The sequence below is a fragment of the Lepidochelys kempii genome, chromosome 11 (assembly GCF_965140265.1).
Source record: "Lepidochelys kempii isolate rLepKem1 chromosome 11, rLepKem1.hap2, whole genome shotgun sequence".
In the NCBI taxonomy this organism is placed as follows: Eukaryota; Metazoa; Chordata; order Testudines; family Cheloniidae; genus Lepidochelys; species Lepidochelys kempii.
In genome coordinates, this window is record NC_133266.1 from 30,623,663 (window position 1) to 30,646,258 (window position 22,596).

Sequence of the window (22,596 nt, forward strand, 5' to 3'; positions counted from 1 at the left end):
CACCTAGCAATGCTTTGACTATGACACTTTTGCATGTGACCCCCCGTTAGGTTGACAAATCTGACCATGGCAAATTCTGCCATTCAGTGTTGTGCTAGAGAGGAAGCTAGGAGAGGCCCTCACGAGCCCATTGTTAACATTCCACATCAAAATAAAGGGAAGGTTGAGGTGAGTTCCCCTGCTTCTAGCAGGGGTTGTCTCTTTTCTAGATATTGATTAATAATCCCTGCCAGAAGCATCTTATCTGTAGATTGCATAAAAATACTGCTCAAGAGCTAACTGCACTGTCAGACACCACTTATTCCCACTGCCTGCCTCCTGCAGATGGTGAAGTGCTCCTATTCTAGGAGCCTGGGCTTGGCCATTACATTATTTTGTGTGTTCTGCATCAAATAATGAGATCGGTGACTATACACTTTTAAAACCTAAATCGTGACTTTTGCATTTTTTGCTGACTAAGCCATGTTTTTTAACATGACAACAAGAAGCCTTAATTATGATTAAAATGCATTTTTTTAATGGGAAAATGAATGGATTCCCCACTTCTCCTCAAGCACTTACACCCCTGGAATATAAGGTTTATCACGCTCTAATGGGGAACATTTTTGCAGGAACTCCCTGATAATATATTGGCAACCTGTGCCTAGTGTAAAGCCGTTCAACTGGATTTCTGAATAATCAAGTGATACTTGATAACAGCAGCCAGAGAGGGGGAAAACACATTTCTAAATGTTTAATCATAGCTGTGACTAAGTACTTTTGTTCTCTGAAGGTAGTAATTACAATAGAGCCCTCTTGAAGAAATCTCAGCGTTCAGACTCTGCTGCTATTTTCCTCACTATAAGAAAAGGAGTACTTCTAAGGTGCCGCAAGTACTCCTTTTCTTTTTGCGAATACAGACTAACACGGCTGTTACTCTGAAACCTTTCCTCACTATATATTTCTACTTCTCTGCTGTTATTATTCAAAAATGGAATGAAAAATAAATAAATTTAGTTGAAGAAAACAGTAGCAGTATGGACAGATTGTCTTCAAGAATGGAGCTCTTATGATTAGGGGTCCACCAAATTTGCAGCTGTGAAATTTGCATCTCAGACCGTGAAATCTGGTCTCTCTCATGAAATTTGCTCTCCAACCGCCCAGCTCTGAAGGCAGAGCAGAGAGTGGGGGCTGCTGCCCCGGGTGCCAGCTCTGAAGGCAATGCCGTCCTGCAGCAGCAATGAAGTAAGGGTAGCAATACCATGACCCCCTAATAGGCTTGCAACCTCCCCTTGGGTGCAGGCCCCTAGTTTGAGAAATGCTGCAGAGAAATCCCATGTTTGTCATGGGTTGGTCATAGCATAAATAGCAAATTTTGTGGATGTGTAACAGAGCTGCAAAAATTTGCTATTTATGCCATGACCAACCCATGAAAATTGTGTGATTTCTCCGCAATTTAAGTCGAGCCCTACTTATGATATAAAACTTTGGTATATAGTCAAGAATTGATAATACTTTTCTCAGTATTCCCTTGCTAACAAAAAGAAACTGCCTCAAGGTTTAAGGACAAAAGGTGAACTCTTCCTTAACCCAATACCTGCTGAGCACTTGATTCTGGGCCATTTGAAATTCTGGTCCTGACGTACATCCCAAGCAGCAAACTGCATGAAGAATTGGGAGATAATAATGTAACCTAGACATTAAATAAAACAATATACTCAAAGGGATGATTTTAAAAAAAATATTTTAGGGCACCTAATTTTCTGTTTAACTGGGAAAAGAATCTGTTTTAATACTGTTTCGGTCCTGTACCTTTTAACTTATGAACCTGTCCTTAGCACAGCCAAAAGGATTTGACAAAAACTGGATGCTCAACAGAAGTTTTCTAATTAAGGTGGGGCAGGATTATACCTTGTACATTGGGCTTAGTTGTAGAGCCCTGTGCAGACACAAAATTTGTAACTGCATCCGATCAGCAAGCATGGTCTATGGATATCTGCATCTAGATATCCGCGGATATAAAGAGGATATCCGCAGATTTTCAGGGCTCTAGCTATTTGGGTTGTTTAGCAAGGATATTGCCTAATAAAGGTGATAATTTAAACAGATTTCACTAACTGTTGGATTTGCTTTTTTTCAGAAGAGCAACTCTGCCCCTTTCCCTACTTTTTTCCACTCAGTCATGATTTTGTTGGTTTTGGAGGGTTCATGAAACACAGAAGGTTCAGAGTTCAAAATGTGCTCACTTGGGAAAAATGTACATAATTATCTTTTAGATTTATATAATGCCTTTTATTTTGAATGACCCAGAAGCACTTGACAAACTATATGCATTCATACACCACCACTGAAATGCAGCAACCTTCCACCACAGTGAGAGGATAGAATTTTAGTCAAAGATACTGACAAAGATACAAAACTACATTAGGGGTTTTAGTGTCCACAAGAGATGGACCAAGCTGCAAACTTCAGATCCAGTTTACAACCTCTGCAAAGTTTTGATGTATATGTTCAGTTTGGAGTTTTGTTTTTACCTATTATAATATCATGGGGTATTTGTAAATTACGCATCAAGGTTTGGATTTTGAACCCTACTGTTTGCCTTACTTCCTTCACCTCCATGTAAAGTTCGGGGCTTTTGGTTTGGGTCTAACTCTGTACATACAGAGAAGACAAGCTCCTGGTTGTTAAGTTCTCATCTGAAGGATCTCCACCCCCAAAGCAAACTGCATGGTGCCTAGTTTATCTACCCCAGAAGGGCAAAGGGCTGAGCTGGCTCTAAGGGAATTCAAACTTGATGTTCTAGGGTATTGAAAAATTCCAACTCTCACGCCAATGACTTTCCCCCCCTTTTAAAAAGTATTTCCGTCTCTCTATTTTATTTGAGATATTCAGGCTGCCAAAATTGGAAGCAAAGACTATTACTTACTTTGCAAAATTTTTGAAAGCCAACACTGAGTATGGGGAAAGTGTTTACTGCTTTTCAGTGATCTCTAGAGATGTGACAGCCACATATTATTAGTTCAGCTTCCAATTTAGTTCATCTGGTTATATCAGAGCTAATGTTTATGTGCAACGGGAGAAGGATTGGATTTCTGTGGACTCCTCAGATGGGACCTGCTGCTGACATTTAGCTGGCTGCCAGGAGACTGGAGCATGCCCTAAGGACAGTATGTGAGGGCAGGAGATGGGCCCTATCATCGATTTGCAGCAGCAGTTTATTTTTCTGTGCCTGGTAGACGACATGACTTGTCCTGCACAGAAAGCACGTTGACTAGGCATTGAACAGGGAAGTACAGCAAGGAAAGTAGCTCTTGGGACGCAGCCAAGAAATGTGGTAAGGGGCAATCACTGCTCCCTTCATCCCAAGAAAGCAGGGGTCAGTAAAATGCATGGTCTTTTGGGCAATCCTGCCCTCTCAGATCCCAGTTCCCTTAAGTAACATATCTAGGCTGTGCATGGACAAAGACAGGCTGACAGGGAGCTTGGGTGTATATAAATAGCCACAGAATCTGGTTGCCTCTGAGTCTAGCATGGGATTTTAAGTGGACTTCACCTAGTGAAAAGACCCCCACTGCAAGAGCTAAAGATTAGCATCGGCGCTGGCAGGCATTCTGCACTGAATGGCTTCAGCTCCTCCCAGGCACAGTGCAGGGCAGCAGCAGCCAGTTTGCAAGGGTCAGGCAGTGCTTCCTGCAAACTGGAGCCAAGCGCCCGTCCTCCTCTTACTTGGGCTTTCCCATTATATTGGGTGAACGAGATGCCTGTTAATCAGGCAACAGTGACCGGGCCCCCTTGGTCTTGTGCGTTTCTTAGTATCTGGAAAGCCCATATGCTGCTGCTGTGTACTGTGAGATCACAGGTATTGGGGGTGCTGGCTGGATGCTGCATCGGCTCCAGTGCATCCACCACCACCTCCTCCTCCAGCCTAGGGGGCAGAGAAACAACGAGGTTTCCCCATCAACAGAAGGGGGGGGCACAATATTCAGCTAAATAGCTAGAGAAATTAATACAGGAAAAGAAGGGGGGTCAAAACAAGGGATCCAGAAGGGAACATCAGACAATCCCCACTGCTCTAAGAAGGAATCAAGGTTTTGAATGGATCCCCCTCCAAGGAACTTTGCCCAGATACATGCTAGAATGAGTGCTCAGAGAAAGGCCCCAGAGTGACAGGGAGAGCCCCTCCATTCGTCTTCCTCCTAGACCTGCAAAATGGTCATTTGGGCCAGTGCCAGGAGGAGGCTGAGGAGGAGACCCTGAATATTTGTAGGGACATCATGGATGGGGTATGAAAAAGTGCAGCCAAATTTTAGTAACACATTTTGGAGGAGGTGTCAGCAGAAGAGAGGCTGCAACTTGTTGCACTGTAGATAAGTGTGTGCCAGGGTTTCCTTCCCACAGCAAGATTCAGGGAGCAGGGGAAATCTGTAAACCACATCAAATCCATGGCCGTGCTCACAACCCCACTCCACACAGGAGCCACCAACTGATGTCCCTGGCACACTGTGGAACCAAAGTGGAATACAGGCTGGCCCACCAGAGACCTTAGCTCTTATATAGAGGTGGCAGATCCTGACACTTGGGATCATGGTAGGATTAGAGGGCTGTAAATACAGTGAGGAGCATGAGTATGTATCGATATTCCCAAAGTGTAGCACAGAGACAGACTTTCTGGATCTCATACTTGGGTAGGGTGCTGGAGGCCTGACAGTGGCCTAACATCAAGCTCCAGAGGGCCAGGGGATACAGATTGGTGGGGAGCACTCTCTCACAAGACTTGCTCAACATAAGCAAGAGGTGTGGGACAGGGAAGCTTCATTTTCAGAAGCACAGTGGGAGATGAAGGGATGAGCAGTCCCACGTACTGGACAAGCACAGTTCAGTCCATCCAGTTCCACCAACTGAACTCTATAGGTATGTCTACACTACAGCTGGGAGCAAGCCTCCCAGCTCATGTAGACAGCCTTGCATTCATGGGGCTTGAGCTAGTGTGCAATAATAGCAGTTTGGACACTGTGGCTCAGGCTGGATCTTGGGTTCTCAAGTCTCCTGACCCTTTCTGCTTGAAAGCCCAAGCTCCAGCCGAGCCACAAAATCCACACTACTATTTTTAGCATGCTAACTTGAGCTCCATTAGTGAGAGTTTGTCTACCTGGGCTGGGAGGCTCACTCTCAGCTGCAGTGTAGAAACGACCCTACTCTGGTGATGCCAACCAGGACCAAACTTTAGAACACTAAGGGGAACTCCATCACTTGCACACAAAGGTAGGGGTTGGGTATGAGGGGTTAGGCAAGGAAGCCCTTGCCCCTGACAGCCTGAATAGACCTTGTTATATAGACCAGCTTCCAAGTCCTGGTAAAAGACCAGCAGCTCAGAGAGGTGTCAAGGGAGACCTGTCAGTTGATGTAAGAGAGCTTTGTACACATACCAGGCCCTTTCCACGCTCTCCCAGAGGGAGGCTGAGACCAACTGAGGAGATCCAGTGCTTCTCTGGCCAGAAGAAATCCAAGACTTTCCTCTGGTATTAGCCACATTACTCAGGAGTGAGCTCAGGGTTTTGTGCTGGTGCCAAAGTATAGATGGGATCAGTTATTTAATCACCAGTGTCCTACCACTGAGAGGCAGACTGGAAAAGTCCAGGCCTTGATATCCTGGACTCCAGTTCAGTCCAATTGACAAGTGGGGAGGGATTAGTGACAGAAATATGGATAATGAGAGAAAGTAGTGGATGTGTGTCCCACTGAATAGTACAAAGCATAGGTGGGAGGGAACCCAGTCCCAACCATCAGGGGAAAACTCTTGACCCAGATGACACTGCTGGAGGAGGTCGCTCTGTAGATGAACATGCAGGCATACACTCTCACCAGATTTTCTGTGTACTGAGACACAAGGGGCATGTTGTTTGCATAGGCCAACATTACCACTATCAGTCTGGCTCCTGAAGCACCTACCTGATCATCTGCCAAGGAAGAGACAGAGGAGGGGCTCAGTGGCAAGGGTGTAAAGTTGTGTGGACAGAGGAGAGCCCTGACACTCCCTGGATGATGACAAGTTAGGTCAGGTCCCTGTTGAGGTTGACCCAAGACTTCACAGAGCTGCGCAGCACCTGAAAGAACCCCTCAGTGCAGAGACCAAATCTGAACACCAGCAGAGTTTCCATGGGATACCCTTTCCCTGGCCAGAAGACCACTCCACACATACCAGATGTAGCACAGCCCAGACCAGAAATGAGTTATCAAAAATACTCTGACCTAAGACGACATAGGTCTGGTTGGGGTGGATCAATACTGCCAGCACAACCTTCAGCCACAGTAAGATGGTCTTCATTATGACCTTGTGGAGCAGGAATGTGTGCAGATATTCGCTGGGTAAGGCTCAGCGACAGACCAGCTGCGTGGTATGTAGCCTGCTCAGGTTGTGCAGCATAGTGATACTGGGCACCAATTCCTCACATCACTGAGATCCCCTTTCTTTGGCAGAAGAGCTAACACTGCCCATCTGCATGAAAGGGGAGTGCTCCACTCCCTACGGATTCGGGTTGAGACACGGAGAATGTCTGGAATGAGGACATCTCAGAACACTAACGGGTCAGTCCATCAATACCTGGACATTTATTGGAGAGTATCCTATGGAGGACTTTCAACAGCTCAGACAGAGTGAGAGGAAGCTCCAGTTGGACCTAGTCACCTGTGCTGACGCTTGGAAGTTCATCCCAAAGGACCTCGCAAGTTTAATCATTTGTCAGATCCAGAGGGAACAGATCAGTGTAAAAAGCCCTTTCTCTTTCCCAGTCACCTCTGGATCTATAAAAGGGAATGCCATCCTCTGCCAGGAGGCAGAGAAAGTTTTTGGAAACCCTCCTCTTCTGTAAGGCATGATCTATTCTCTGAAGCACTTTGGCACATGACCATATGAATGAATGTATCACAGGCATGGTGGTCACCAAGGGCCATAAACTTCCTGCATTTCTCCAGTCTGCAGAGGGATGGATCATTGGTGTTGGTGACCAGGCACCTCTCCAACTCTATCATTTCCTATCCCAGTGCTGCATCCTTCCACAAACTGGTCCCCTTACTGTAGTGGCAGCAAGAGAACTGTGCATGTATCCCACCATCTCCTTCTCTCCATGGTAAAACCACCCTTCTGTCCTTGCCAGGCCAGCCAGAACTCCTGTGAGGGGTCTATGAAGCCCACTATGACAGAGTGGCAGTATCCTACAGCTGGCTTACCACACTGTGGTCTTTGTAAGTGCTCCTTCATGGGCCAAAATGAAGATGTCAGTGGTGACCTAGTACCTCTCACTCTTCATATAGCCCCACAATTCAAAGTTGATGTTAAAATCCCTCTCTTGGACTAGACACTCAAAAGGATCAAAGATAGCTAAACACGATAGATGCTTGCTGATATAAATACACTAATTTTGGCTTATGGGGGCATAGATGTCCTCAAATCCCGCCCACTGTATGCTCCTGGAAGTGCAGCAGATGACTCAGCACAATCTTGGTGACCCTCAGCTCTTTGGACGATAGGTCCAGGAGAAACAGGGAAGCTACCCTGCCAGATAACCTGGTGAGGTGACTGAAGTGCACACTATTCTCCCTCCTTCCCACATTCCAACAACCAAGTGGACTGGGCAGGCACAGTGCTGTGAGTCTTCTGCATGATTATCATAGAAAATTCCCCCATCCAAAAGTAGGAGAGTATCTAGCACCTCCTGCAACAGTGGGGACTGCACTGTGCTCTGCTTCATAGGTGAACAGGGAATCGTGGAAGCAATGGGCCCCCTGGTACTATGTTGAGTACCACTCCCATTCCCTTGCTTCCTACAATAGGGCCCTCACAGAACTGAGGAAGCAGTGGAAACTCCAAAATTCCTGGAAAGCAAGCATCGTCAAGCTATGCACCTGCTCCAGGAAATGGGGTATAAGTCCTCCTGTGGAACAGCACAGGCAAAGGAGTCTGTGGACTCAATTAAGCTCACTGACTCACAGTCATCCTCTGTCAGACTTTCATCACTTTTGCTCTGCCTGTGGGGACAACTCCCTTCTCCACAGTGACAACAGCTTGGCCTGGCACTACCTATACCACATAGGCCAACCTGTCCCTCAACATAGGTGTTAGAGACAGAGAGAGCAAAGCAGCTACAGAGGGAATGGGAGAAGGAGAAAAACAAATATAGCCTCCTGGTGACTGTCCCCTGCAGAATGAGAGGACTACCCCAGGGCTGTTGAATATGGGAGGTTAGTCAACACCCCTAGATCAACGATGGGATCAACAATACCACAGCAATCTTGGTAAAGGTATCAACAAGGAACTCCAACCCATCTTTGTGGCTGGAGTCTAGGAGTTTAACACCAGGGACTGGCAGTGCCACAATGGACTCAGCACCCACTGACTTGGTTTTGACATTCCCCTTGGCAGGCTCAGAGTCCCTGAGCAGTTTCAAAGGAGCTCAGGGACAAGCTGCTCCATCTAATGGCATCCCAGAAGGCCCAAAGTTTGGCCACCAAGCTCTGTTACCCACCAAACTGGTCATGACAGCGAAGAGGCTACTACTGTCAAGCACTGGGCCAGAGTCTAGGCCAGGGGCAGAATCAGGGTCAAGGACTGGGAGAAGAGGAAGCACTACAATGGGATGACTAGGGTCAGCCCAGGGCCTCAATATCCTCAAAGATGGCCTCTAAGTCCACAGAGTTCCCCCTATAAATTACTGAGGAGAATTTGACCTTGGCACCAACTGGTGGGAATGGTGTTAAAGGCGGGGGGATCTCACCCAAGGCCTATTTCACCAAGGACTCCAAAGAAAGGAAGACAGCAACTTTGTCCCCTTCTGCTACCTCCTCAGCCATTTCCATCTGTTGGACTGTCCTAGGGGGCAGCATTTCAGAGGCAGCTACAACATCGTCTCTGAATGGTGAGTGGGAGGCTTGCTGCAAACTGTAGAGAGTCACTTGTCTGAGACTCGTGCTTTGGCTTTGCCTTCCGCCTACAATGCCCACACCGAGAATTAGGTGACCACCAGGAACAGAAAGCCAGAACCTGGTCCTCCTGTCAAGGTTGAGAAAGGGGCATCAGTTGCTCTAGGCAGAGAAAAAATTGGTAATTGGTAATTAGTGGCTCTGGCAGATGGTAACCCTGCAGCCACATGGTCCTAGGACTGTGTACTCCTGGACTTATGGAGTGGGTGGAAAATCTGGAGGTGGCGGTGATAGACGCAACCCCAACCCCCGTAGATGGGGTGGCTGTGATCAAGACTTCTTTCTGGTAGGCCCTTGCCTTTGCCCTTAGAAGAAAAGAAAGCGCTGACAGTGGAAACTTTGTCCTTGAAGGGAAGGCTGATGACATGGAGTGGAGAGGACAACAGTGTTGACCATGGAATCCCCTTTCCCCCTCAGCCTCTGACTCATCTGGGCCAAAGGGGCAGAAGCCTTATAGGGGAGGGTGGGGGCTTGCCACAGTGGTGGGAGAAAAATGGGGGCAGTTAACAAAAACGATAGCCCGCCCTCCTTCCTAGGAGGCAGGAGGGTCCAAACAAAAGAACCAGGGGAACCAGGGGAATATTAGTGACCTGCCCCTCCCGGCCGCATGGGGATGGCTAGAGAGAAGAGCTCAAGGCAAACATGGGAGGTGGAGGAGGGGAAAGAAGTGTTCAGGAAGGGGCAGACACGGGTGGGCAGAGGGGAAACAAACGGTGAGAGGAGGCCCTCAGTTGCCAAGAAGGGGGGTGGGGATCTTCTTGGGCATATGAGAGCAGAGAGAGGGGAGAGAAGGGGCGTCAAGGCATGCGCCCCCCCCCCCCCCGCCCCAAAGGGGGAGGCAGCAAATCCAAATTGCATCAAGGGGACAAAAGCAGCGACGAGCCAACAAAACAGCGCAAGGTGGGGGAGCAGGACTGGCCACTGTGGCCAGAGACCCTGGTCCAGGGCAGGAGGTCGGGGGGGATCAGAGCGCGCGCACCCGCCCCCCGCCCGCAGCAGCAGCCGCGGCCAGTGCCAGAGCAGGGACAGCTCTGCGCTGTTCCCCTCGCCGCTCCTTCCAGCAGCAGCAGGAGGAGGTTACTTCTCAGCGTCTGGTTACCAGAAGACACGCCTCGTGCTGCCTGGAAGCGTGTTGAACTAGGGGCTGGACGGGCAAGTACAGCAGGGAAAGCAGCTTCTGGGAAGCAGCAAGAAGCACGGTAAGGGAGATGCACGGATTCCTGCATCCCGGAGCAGCGCGGGCCAGTGCTGCACAGGGCCGAGTGGGGAGCCTACCCTCCCTGCTCGGGGAAGAGTCGCTTCCTTTAGGCAACAGCTCCAGGCAGTGCGCGGACAAAGACAGGCCGACGGGGGAGGTATAAATAGTCACAGAATCAGGTTGCGTCTGGGCCTAATGGGGGGTGTTAAGGGGGATTCACTAGTGAGTGCTGAGGCCATAGTGCAAGGGGTAACGGCTCCATCCTGCACTCGGTGGCGTTAGCTCCTCCGGGCACGGTGCAGGGCACCGGCAGCCTGTCAGCACAGGCTGCGCCGTGCTCCTTGCAAGCCCGGGCCCAGCGCCAGAGCGCTGCAAGGAGCTCATCCTCTCCGCCGCCTGCCCGCGCCTCGCCGTTCCATTGGGCGAAGGAGACGCCAGTTAAGCCGGCGGCCCCGGCCCGACCCCCGTGGACTTCCGCGCTTCCTGGTACCTAGAAAGCCCGTGAGCCGCTGCTGAGCGCTCAGGTACCGAGGCTGCTGGCTGGAAGCTGCATCAGCCCCGCTGCATCCACCTTCTCTTCCATCCTAGGCGGTAAAAACCTTGCTGGAAGCATCGGCTAGTATTACGGGGCAGTTCCTCGTGTTTCAGGGAGCAACAGCCTGACTAGGCTCCTTGCCAGCAAATTCCCTCTTTGTAAGTGTCCGTGCTATTTTTTTAAAAGCTGCTTTGCTTTAAGTTGACTTCATGTCAGTAATATAATATAGAGGGATACTGGGGGAGAAAAATTGAAGCATACCACCTCACTCCATTTAAATATAGTGGGCTGGCAGAGCTTTTTTGAGAGGGCACTCATCGGAACACTGGTAAGTAATCTGATAAATAATTTAATATTATATGTACATGTAAAATAATAAAACAAGGCTTGGCAGCACAATTGATATTGTCAAGCAGCTGCTGCCCTGGCTGGGCTGCAGGAACTACTCCACCTCACCTTCTTGTTATTTGGCAGAATCAAATAAGAGCACAGCTAGGGTGAAAACATTTCCTTTCTGAGCTGTCATCATCAAAAGGCATTTTTATGCATGAGGGGCAGGAAGGGTTTAACTTGTGCAAACTACGGCCAGGCAACTTCTTCAGGACTCAGTTACTAAATTTTGTTGTGTCATAACTCCGATGGATTGCGTTGTCTCTTGCTTCGTAGATAAAATTGTAATGGACTTGTCAAAACTTTTGTAGGCGGCAAGTGACGTTTTTTGCTTCAGCATTTAATTCTGATGTAAGTTTATATTTACAGTTGTGGATCCAGGGAGGGAGGGAGAAACACTGCAAAGTGTTGCTCAGTGGTTTTAAAAACAAACCATGAACAGGGTAATATACTTGTTATGAAACTAAGTGTAATCACTCAAAGTTATATAAACCATCCTTATACATTTACCCATACTTGCAAAAGTTCTCATTTTTACAACCCCAACAGATTATTATAAATTTCTTGGGGATACTCATCCTTTCAGATCACACGATTAAACAGGGATTTCACAGTGGAATGTGTTCTGTAACAGAAACTCCAGTTGTTACTTAAGAGTTGAAAGTATTTACATTTAAATTTTAAAAATTGATGATACATTACAAACTTGTGTAAGGTGCCTTGTAGCTACCTCTTTTTTTGCATCACCTCATCCAGTAGTTAAGTACACTGAGTATTTATTAGTATTTTGAAGCTCTTGTTTTATATAGTGACATTTCAGACAATTCCCTAAACATTGTGGAATCTGTTTGGTTAACTTTTCTGCTAATGAAGCATTCTACTATAGTTAAGTTGGTGTCACTACTGAAAATGTCTGTTATATATTGCACCTTTTTTTTTGAAAATTCTAATTGACAAAAAAGTAAATGTTCTATAACAAACTAATAAACATAGCGGAACATTGATTGAGTCTTGCTTTCCTATTGGATACCATACAAATCTAACTTCTAGGAAGATGGATACTGGCCACAGAATACCATATTCATGGTAACATTGCTGAACTTTTGAAAATAAAGGGAATTACTTTTAATTTGAGTTTTAAAAAAGATTTTTATGGAATAAAATCTTTTGAGTTGGGTATTTCTGTATAGTTAATGACCAGGTGGAGTTCCTTGAGCTTTTCTCTCTTCTATCCAGCCACTTGCTGCTAGGGAAGTGTCTTGTGTGAAGGCCATTAGGACACACCCTCAATTATATGAGCTATTTCCCAAGGCTTGAAAAATTTATCAGATCTACCTTCCTTAGGACTAAACCTACGTAGAGGATGATACTAAAGATAAACTTGAAGCTAGCCCTGTACCCCGGGCTGCTGATAAGAAGTAGGATCTGTCTCTGTCTTTGGACTCTCACTGTTCTCCACTGTTGGGGCAAAAATAATTCTGTTTCTTTTCCCCTAGCAGCTGCCTTTTCTCCATCCTCTGTCCTGTTTTTTGTTGTTGTTTTTCAACTCCAGTGCCTATTGCTGCTGCTTAGAGCTTTCTTAAGCAGCAACAGAATGAAATTGACAAGACTAGGCATTTGCACTGCTTCTACTCAATATCCTCATACCAATTTCAAACTAATGCTGTTTGAAAAAGCACTGAATAAGTAGCAGGGCACTGGAGTTCTGTTTGTAGACTCAGACAACACTGTTACATTTGGAAATTCATCTTCATGACCATAAGGGGCAGGTTATTTTTATATAGAATCTTAATTCTTATGGTTCCTAATTTATGAGGGAGAGTTTCCTTGTCTCTGGTGACTGAAATTGTCAAGCCGTGGATACCTCTTGTACAAATATAATTGCAGTAGTGACACTGGTCTCAGACTCATTCTACTTTGTGATTCTTACCCATATTTATCACAGATGCTTTTCTTATATTCTCCCTCTCTCTTCCCCCTCAACACATATATACGCATACACACACTCTTTGGATCAAAGTTTGAAAATAGTTGCTGGCAGTCTTCAGAAAGCTGGCTGGTCATATTGTGCTGGCTTTCCTTATTTCCAGCTACGAAGTCACTTTAAAAAACAGCTGAACTATATTAAATACTTTCCTAATATTACTTTCCCGCGTAATGATCACTGTAGTTGCTACAAGACAGTTATGTGATTATAAATGAAAGGGGAGGTGTTTGATTGCAAATGGCAGGAGAGTTTGTCCACGAGATAGTCCCTCTATTTAGATGTGGTCCATCCTAGGACAATTCTTGAACATATAAGAGGTATCATTGATGCTATATATTAATTTTGTGTATGTTAAAATAATGAATGCAACAGATTTGAGATTTAAATTGTCTGAGGTCAGGAAATTCAGACTTTGACTTTCCACTGGAATTGTAACTGTGTTACTTTCATGGGCTCTGTGCATTTTGCTGGGTCTTTCATTCCATGATCCCAGGTGTGAATATGTATAGATTCAACTTAGCTGATTGTCACAGGGGCTATATGGTTTGTCATCTTAGGCTAGTTAGGCCCATCTTCTGAGTACTGATTGGTAGTATTATAGATAGCACTTATCAGATAAGTGAATTTAAATACCTAGGATCAATGGTTGCTGAATATGGTACCCTCCTGAGTAATGCCCAGCATTGTACCACTCTGGTTGGTACAAATGGCAGGAGATGTCTCTGTGATAAAAAGATGCCAATAAAGTTAAAAGGGAAGAGTGTTTAAAACTGTAACTTGACCAATCCTATATGTATAGAACAGAGACTTGCCCCGCCACAAGAAGAGAAATGAGTGTGCTCTCCAACACGGAAATGAAGATGTTGAGATGGTCAAATGGTTGGACACTCTGTGATAGGAAACAAAATGAGGTTGTGGGGGACCTAATGTGGGTTGTCTTGACTGAAGACAAATTGAGAGAGGTGAGGCTACGTTAGTATGGGCATATCTAGTGGAGACCCAGGGGTTATATTGGTAGTGATCGTAGATGGAAGATGACTAAGGGGAAGGCTAAAGTCTCAGAACATTGACCAGATATCAATGGACCTTAGGGAGACAAATTGTATAACAGCCAGGCATACAAGCATGAGTTTTGGAAGAAGGTTATACAAGTTGCTGACTCCAGATAGGGAAATGGCAAGAAAGAGGAAGAAGACAACTTACCCGATAAACAGTATCTCAGTCACATTTTAATACAACCGTTTTAATTTTGTTTCACTCTTTAAAAAATCTCTTCTGCTCACCGAGAGTGACAAAGCTGATAAGAACTATAATTTTCTTTATTTATAAGTCATTTTTATGCTATTAGATCCTTGAATTCTTCAACATTGTCAGATTATTTATATAGCTATGAAGAGACTAGCCAGATCCTCAATGGGTGTAAACATAATTCCACTGGCTTAAATTACCAGTTTACACTAACTAAAGATTTGGCTCATGGTTCATATTTTCAAAAATGGCCTCAAGTTGCATCATCCATAATTATATAACCAAGTATATTCATTATGCAATTTTCAATGACCAAGTTTTTTTTGCCTTCAAAAGACTCATTTGTACATAAAAGTTTATTGTCGGGGCGAAAATGCTTGTCTAATTCTGCTTCTGATGTCAGTGAATGTGTAGATGAGGATTAATTTTAAACCACAAAAATGAATGTATTATTTAATTTTTTAAAAACTTACATTGCAGGAGGATTTTTTCCCCACTGAGGTTATATTTGAAACATTGCACATTTATGGACCTAATACTGCCACATTTGCCCCAGTTTTCTAACGATTCAAATAATACAACATTAGCTAGCTGAGTGGGAGAGCTACATTCTCTGATGTTTGCTCTGCATGTACATAAGACTTCGTAGCAGGGTTCACTACTTCCTGCACTGACTCATGGCTTATCTGGGGATTAGCTCACCACTGATCAGACGTCCCTTCCAGCAGTTGCTCAGCCCATTGTTTTAATATCACCTTCTAGGACTCTTGGTAGTAATCTTTTTTGTTACTTCTCCCTCCATCCAGGTCACTTTAATTCTCCACTTCATGGGATGGGAGGGATGGCCATTAGTGTCTTTCTAGGTAAGCTGTCCCTCTGCTGTTCCAGTCAATTCTCTGTTCTACATCCAAGGCTGTGCCACTTTTCTGGTAGGGAAACTTAGATCTTCCCTCTGTTACAGGTTCTAGCCCAGAGATCCTATGCTCTGCAACTATGATCTACTTCTAGACTTAGCTGCTACTTCTCGGAGCTCTGTTTTACTTCCTCTCTCTGTCCTCTCACACCTCTGGTTTACTACCTGTCAGAGATTCCTCTGCTCTGTAGCTACTTCTCCAACCCTGTAATCTCTAACCAACATCCCTCCTGTTGACTATTTCCCCCTGCCATAGGTGCCAACTTTTCCTGGTGCAGGTGGGTGCTTGACGTCTCCTGCCTCCCTGACTCCACCCCTACCCTGCCCCTATTCCAACCCCTTCCCCAAAGTCCCCGCCCCAGCCCTGCCTCTTCTCTGCCTCCTCCCCTGAGCGCACTGCGTTCCCACTCCTCCCCCCTACCCACAGCTTGTTATGCTGCAAAACAGCTGTTTCACAGTGGTAGGTGCTGGGAGGAGAAGCAGGGACGCTGCATGCTCAGGGGAGGAGGTGGAGGTGAGCTGGGGCGGGGAGCTTGACTGCTGGTGGGTGCTCTAGCCCCGTAGCACCTATGAAATTAGCCCCTATGCCCCCTGCAAGTCCCTTCTGTTCTCTGCTTCTTAGTTTTATTGAATCCCGGCCTGTTTCTGCCCAGGTAAGCTTCATCCTTAATTAAGCCTTATTGATCCTTGGCTCCCCTCCAGGGGCAACCTATGTGGTTAATTGGCCCATCTAGCATACCTTAACCCCTTAAAGACTGGTGTGGGTGAACACTCCATCACAGGCTCTTTCTATGCAGGGCTTTTTTGCACCAATGTAGCTATACAGCACCAATGTAAGATGGGGCATGCACTCATGGAGTTTATCTACATTATTTGGGCTGCTACTCTGAAACCTGTACACTGATGTAGTCACACTGGTGCAAATTTCCCAATTCTAGATAAATCCTAAAACAGTAGGTGCAGTACCTGGAGAGCTACATATTCATTTGTATGACAACATGTGATGATGGGGTGTACAAATATCATATTAGGCAACAAGGGTTCGTTAGGCTAATAGAGGCCAAATCATCCCCATGCTGTGGCATCTGAAGCTGGTGTCATTCTTTGAGGGAGGAGTTAAAAAGGGAGAACCCAGCTCAGGTGCTGTCTTAGTGGGAGGGAGAATAGACTTTGAGCCCTTTCTGTGAGGAGAGAAGGTTGGCTGGGGCTAAGAACTGGGAAGACTGCTCTTAACAGGGCCCTTTCCAGGTAAAGGGATGAGTTTTTATTTTATTTTTTCATGTATATTGTGGATTTCAGCGGGTGGAATTCTTGTACTGGACTTTTTTGGGTAGATGCTGTGTTTAGATCTTTGCAGCTGCATTTTGGACTTGAGAAGGAGTGGAGCTGTTGTGTGGTCTAGCGTGGAGGGCTGTGTCACCTCACTTGGGAAAGAGTTGGAGGCTGGGCAGAGCAGTGGAAGACCAGGAGGATAACACAGGCAGGACAATGAATGTGCCATGCCAAAATGGGGCATGTTTCTACATCCTAATTAAGGAACAGATTCGGCATATAGTATATTCAATGGCAATAGTATATTTTTATTATACTATTATAATATTAGCCAAACAGAGCTGTGCTATATCTCAGTGGTTTATGGAAAAGGTAATATATTATCATAAATGTTCAGCAGTAAGGGGCAATGACTGAAGATTAGTTAACTTTTACTTAGTGTGTGATATCTAGGTTTGACAGTTAAGGACACAGTCAAGTGTCTATGTCCTTGTTTCTATATTTTCATGCATTCCCTTGTACATTTTATCTTCATATCAGATTAAAATTCAGATAAGCTCCAGTTGCTGCATATATATTCGTACATGTGTAAGCACAGTAGTTACTTTTATGATTCTTGAAGTAGGCCCTCCTAATAACTTAGTGTCATCTAAACTATTATGTCTTTAATAGTAAATTCCTGTCTTTATATAATATATATAAATGAAAAATCTATTTTTTGAGTACTACTGTAATGGTACAGAATTCTGTGTTTTGGATTATTACTGTACAATTTCTATAAAAATGTTAAAAATGTTCCCATTTATATAATAATGATATGCTGCATTGCTTTGTTAGCATTCTGAATTAGTGTCCTGAAAATTAATGTACTGAATGCTCCATGGAAGGCTAACCACTAATGTGTCTTCAGGATCAATCTATCATTAATTGTTTGTTTGTGTTATCATAGCACCTTGGGGCCTTGACTTATGACTAGGGCTCCTTGTGCTACATATTGTACAAACACAAAACAAAAAGACAGTCCTTGTCTCAAAGACTTTACAATTTAAGTATAAGACGAGACAACAGATACCTATAGAGACTGTTGAGGGAATACAAGGAAACAGTAAGACAATAGCACGATAGGCTATAGCAGTGGTTCCCAAGTTTGTTCCGCTGCTTGTGCAGGGAAAGCCCGTGGCGGGCCGGCCGGTTTGTTTACCTGCCACATCCACAGGTTCGGCCGATCGTGGCTCCCAGTGGCTGCGGTTCGCTGCTCCAGGCCAATGGGAGCTGTGGAAGTGGCGGCCAGAACCACTGGGCTATAGGCACGCCAATCGCCTAGCTCTTGATACTGAATGAGAGGTGATAGGCAGGGAGGGGATAGGCTGTGAAGGGCCTTGAAAGTGAAAATAAGTTGCTTATGTTTGGGATAGAGATGAGAGCTGCTGGAGGGATGCAAAGAGAGGGATCATGTGGTCAAGTGGCGGGCTAGAAAAATAATCTTTGCAGCTGCATTATGAAAAGATATGAGCAGAGCAAGGTTGCATTTGTCAGGGCCAGAGAAAAGGATGTTGTAGAAATGTGACCTGATGAGAGTTTTAGATGTGCGGATGGATAGGAAAGGCCATATTTTAGAGATGTTATACAGAAAGAATGTGAGAGAGTTATATATAGCCGGGGTGTGAAGACTTAGAGAGAGGTCTGAGTAGAAGATAATGTCTAGGTTATGGGGCTGAGTGACAGGCAGGATGTTGGTGTTCGGAAGGGATTGGGAGACGGGAAGATAGAGATCTGGTTTAGTCATGCTGAGTGTGAGCTGACAGCTAGACATCCATGAGGAGATGTTAGAAAGATGTGCTGAAAATTTAGTTTGGACAGAAGACAACCAGTCTGGTATGGAGAGAGAGAGCTGTGTGTTGTCAGCATGCAGATGTTGTTGAATTGGTTTATGGATGAGATTACTCAGAGATAAAGTGTAGTGGGAGTAAAGAAAGGTGTCCTGAATAGAGCCCTGTGGAATCCAGACAAAAAATGGGGAGCGGGGGAGGGAGGGAGATTAAGATCCTCTGAAGGACATGCTGAAGGAGAAATTGGTGAGGTGGGAGGAGAACCGGGAGAGGACAGAGTCATAGAGGCCAAAGGAGGACAAGATTTCAAGAAGGATATGGTTGACTGTGTCAAAGGTGGCTGATGGGTGAAGGAGAATGGAGTACTGGGTTGGAGATTTAGCTAAAAAGAGGTAATTAGAGGTTTTGGAAGGAGCAGTTTCAGTTGACAGCAAGGTGAGGAAACCAGTTAGTAGAGAATCTAGAATGGAACTGGGGGAGAGGGACTCCAAACTGCAGTTGTCGAAAGGGGCTTTGGGATGAAAGGGAGATGGGAAGGTAGCTGGGGAGTCATGCAGAATCAAGTTTTTTGTTTTGTTTATTTTTTTGGCTTTTTGTTAAGATGGGATAGACTAAAACATGTTTGTGTTAGGAAGGGAAGAACCAGAGAAGAGTAAATGATTAAGGAGCTTTGCATGGCAAGTGATGAGAATGAGTGTGAGGGAGAACAGGAGGTGGGATGGGATCACTAGGCTGGTGGAGAGGTTAGAGGAGGAGAGCTGATGAGACTTCTGTGTCTGTGACCAGGGGAGAGAATGGTAGGGAGGGAAGGGAAGGCAAGGCAAGCTGATGGGATTAGAAGGGAGCTGGAAAATTTTAGGGGTAGAGGAGACCAAGGTAAGCCATCTTTTGGTAGATCAGTTTCCTATATGAAAACATTAGGTAAATTTTATCTAATTTCCACTCAGACAACAGTTCTTTGCTATTCTGGTTTCTACCCTCTAAAATCTCTCTCATAAGTATAGTTGAAGAATACCACTGTTTTCAATATCAGCTTAGAAAGTTGGTTCCTATTTTCAAATGTAAATGTCTTTCTTGGCTGTTTCAAAGCAAGGGTTTTCATGCAACTCAAACAACAATTTGCTATTTACTTTTATCTGTATGGCTTGTTGTGGTGTTTATTTGAATGCTGGTAGGCAGGTTTCCAGAGATTCTTGTTTTGCCTCTTCCTGAGCTTTTGTCTACTTTCTCTTTTCCTTAAAAAGATAGGTCTTCTAGTCTAAACTCATCTATACTAATAGATCTTACTATATTTTCTTATGTAACTAGTCCTTACGCACATGGGTGTGCCATTGAAGTTGGTGTGACAGATTTCTGTTACCAATCTGCGTGAGGCGTCAGGTGATCAGGCTGAGGCCACAGGATCGTTAAGGGAGGAGATGACATAACACAGCAAGTGTCTAAATTTTAAAGCTTTATTGATAAAATAATATAACAGTGGAGAGTTCTGGGTGGGGGGTTCCCCACATCACTTAGAGGAAGGAAGAAAGTGTTGGTGCCCCAAGCCCTAACCCACTTTCATACTCTCACACGCACTACATGAGGCTGGCCAGGCCTGGGTGTAACGTAAGAAAAAGAGGGGGAAGGGTGAACGGGAGTTCTGTCCTGTGTTTACAGATCATCCAGGTCCATGGTGATCTCCAAGTTGCTCCAGCTCTCAGGAGGGTTTTAATTCCTGGGCTCCTTGGTGCTTCATTTAGGGACTTCTTATCGTTGGACTGAGCTTGCTAGCTGCAGTGTTGAGTTGATCCATTCTCTGCTCTCTTTCTCCTTCCCCCTTTGGCCTCTTGCAGCTTGCAAAAGAATCTTTCACTCTTCACTCACACCTTTGACCCTCCCCAAAATGCTTTGTGATGCTTGCAACAGCGTTAGCAATATACAATGCTGATCTGCCTTCCCCAGGGGACCCCTTGAGGGAGGGGACCATCGGGGTGTGACATTGGTGGGACCATTCATGTAATACAAATGCAGGATTGGGCTCTTATGACAATCATGCATTGTATAGCCCTGAATAACTGGACACAAGTTGTTGACCCCCAACCCCTGCTACATTTTCAGGTTTATGGGGAACAATTTAATGAAGAGAGTGAAAAGGTAACATGGGAAGGGAGGGAAATAAAACAAACATTAGATGAAAGATTGAAAAAAAAAAAAAAAACTAATGGTGAGGCAGATCAGAGAAAAGGGGGGAAAACATGCTGTCAAAGAGGAAGACGGAACAGATTTCAGCAGAATGAAGGATGAGCCCAGGAAAATAAGTTATAGAAAATCTACATAACAGTAAAAATAAATTAACATTTTGTATTCATTTTAGTGAATTTAACATTTAAAAGAAGATATTGTTTTAGACTGAGAAATATTCTGAACTTACAAAAAAGAGCCCAACATTGATGCGAAATAATCCCTCCCACTACTTCAGGTCTTACTCGTGGGGGATGTGGAGTGAGGAGGGAAATGTTTGTAATTTTGCCTTTAAAAAGTCTCAGGCTTTTCTTTCAAAGCTGAATGTCAAGCTGCTTCCCTCCCTAGTGTCCAAGTGCAACCCCCTTTCAATTAAAAAGGAAAAAAAGTCACTGCATGGCTTCTGCCCTCAGTTCACAGCAATGAAGAGTGCACCTCAGATCTCACTTGAATCCCTGCAAATAATTGTTTTTTTTCCAAAATACCAAAAGGCATTATTTCACACCAAAAAAATTATTTTCAAGTTAACTAGTTACATTTAGCTAAAATTTTACAATAAAGCAACAAAAGGGGTGGCTTGAAAATGTGTATTGATGTCCCTAAGGTAGTCAATTCCTAATCCAGTTTAACTGGTTTGATTTTAAAAAACATCACCACACAAAACACTTACTTTTCTCAGTGCAGTTTCAAAATGTCCAGTGATCATCCACCTAGAAAGTGTAGGCTAATGTTAATAACTTCAGTGAACACCTTTAATTGTAGTTTATTTACTGGGTGCCTATCCAAACAGAGTACATATGCTTACATCCTGATTTGTTTTTGCCCTGTTAGAAAATTATCTTGCTATACATGTTGCTATCAGACTAGTGTTAGCTTCATAAACTGAGCCCATATGTGCTAATTAAGGGTCTGATTCCAAAAGATGTTGAACACCTGCAGCTCCCACTCACTTGGATGGGAGTTGCAGGTGCTCATCAGCTTTACAGATGAGGAACTAATTTAGAAAATTGAAATCCTCCCCTGACATGCCTAAATTACTTCTTGTGAAATTACTGAAAGGGTGGTGTCTGTTTAGTTGTGCAGATCTATGTCCAGTTTTGGAATAAACAAGACAATTTTTGTATCTCTCAACTTCCTCCTACAATGTTTATTTGGCTGGAAAAAATGGCTGATGCTAAAGGGTAAGTGTTAGGATCATAGTAATCAGGGTGGATAAAAAAAATAAAAAATGAGATTTTTAGATTGAAATCAAATGCAGCTTTATTAAAAATTATTTAATAGGTTGTCATTTCAAATCTAATTAAAATAGTTATTTTAAATAGTTATTTAACTATTAGTTATTTATTAAAATTTAAATTAAATGCAAAAAATAATTTAGTAGTACATATTTGCTGCCAAGTTTTAAAGAGAGTCAAACCACTGACCTGGTGGAAGGCACTCGGTAAGCACTTGGAACTAGAGTATGAAGTGCTAAGCTAGCTTTTGACAGCAATTGTAGAGAGAATATTTTCTTCACTACAGTTTATTCAACTAATTCAGTTAACTGACTCATTCATTCAAGTTAAGAATCCTCTCTCCCCCCTCAAAAAAGTAGGAAAGTTTGTTTTCATCTTCCAATCTATGAATAAAAACCAGGTGTGAGATGATGAAAATCTACTGGTTCTAAAATCTTGAATGACATGGTGACCAGAAATAATCAGTTAAGTTTATTAACTACAGATAATAGTTCCTTTGTTTAATAAATCAGTTAGTTTTAAATGTAAAATAATGTTTTGATCAACTTTTTTGATAAACATTTTTTCTTATCGATTCATTTGATTCTTATCACATGTGATTCTTATCACATTTAATAGATTATTTTTTAACCCCCCTTTTTACTTGCTGGGTATTTCCTTCACGGGGATGACTGCAAACAGCCGTTAATATGTAGGATTACCCTTGAGTCATGATAATACTTCATTAAACTTCTATTAAATTAGACAAAACAGTCATAGGTTGATTGTCTCACTCCTGCCTGTCCACCATCACAACTGGCACCATAGTAAT

General features: G+C 44.3%; 1 protein-coding gene across 5 annotated transcripts in view; it reads left to right on the plus strand.

Annotated features, from left to right (window-relative positions):
- Positions 1-9,894: 9,894 nt before the first annotated feature.
- GPD2 (glycerol-3-phosphate dehydrogenase 2) overlaps positions 9,895-22,596 on the plus strand; it is a 122,117-nt gene continuing 109,415 nt past the window's right edge. The window contains exon 1 of one of the 5 annotated variants that reach the window (XR_012154259.1): positions 9,895-10,157. The gene's annotated coding sequence lies outside the window, so the exon portion shown is untranslated. The other 4 variants (XM_073305516.1, XM_073305520.1, XM_073305519.1 and 1 more) reach the window with 4 other exon arrangements.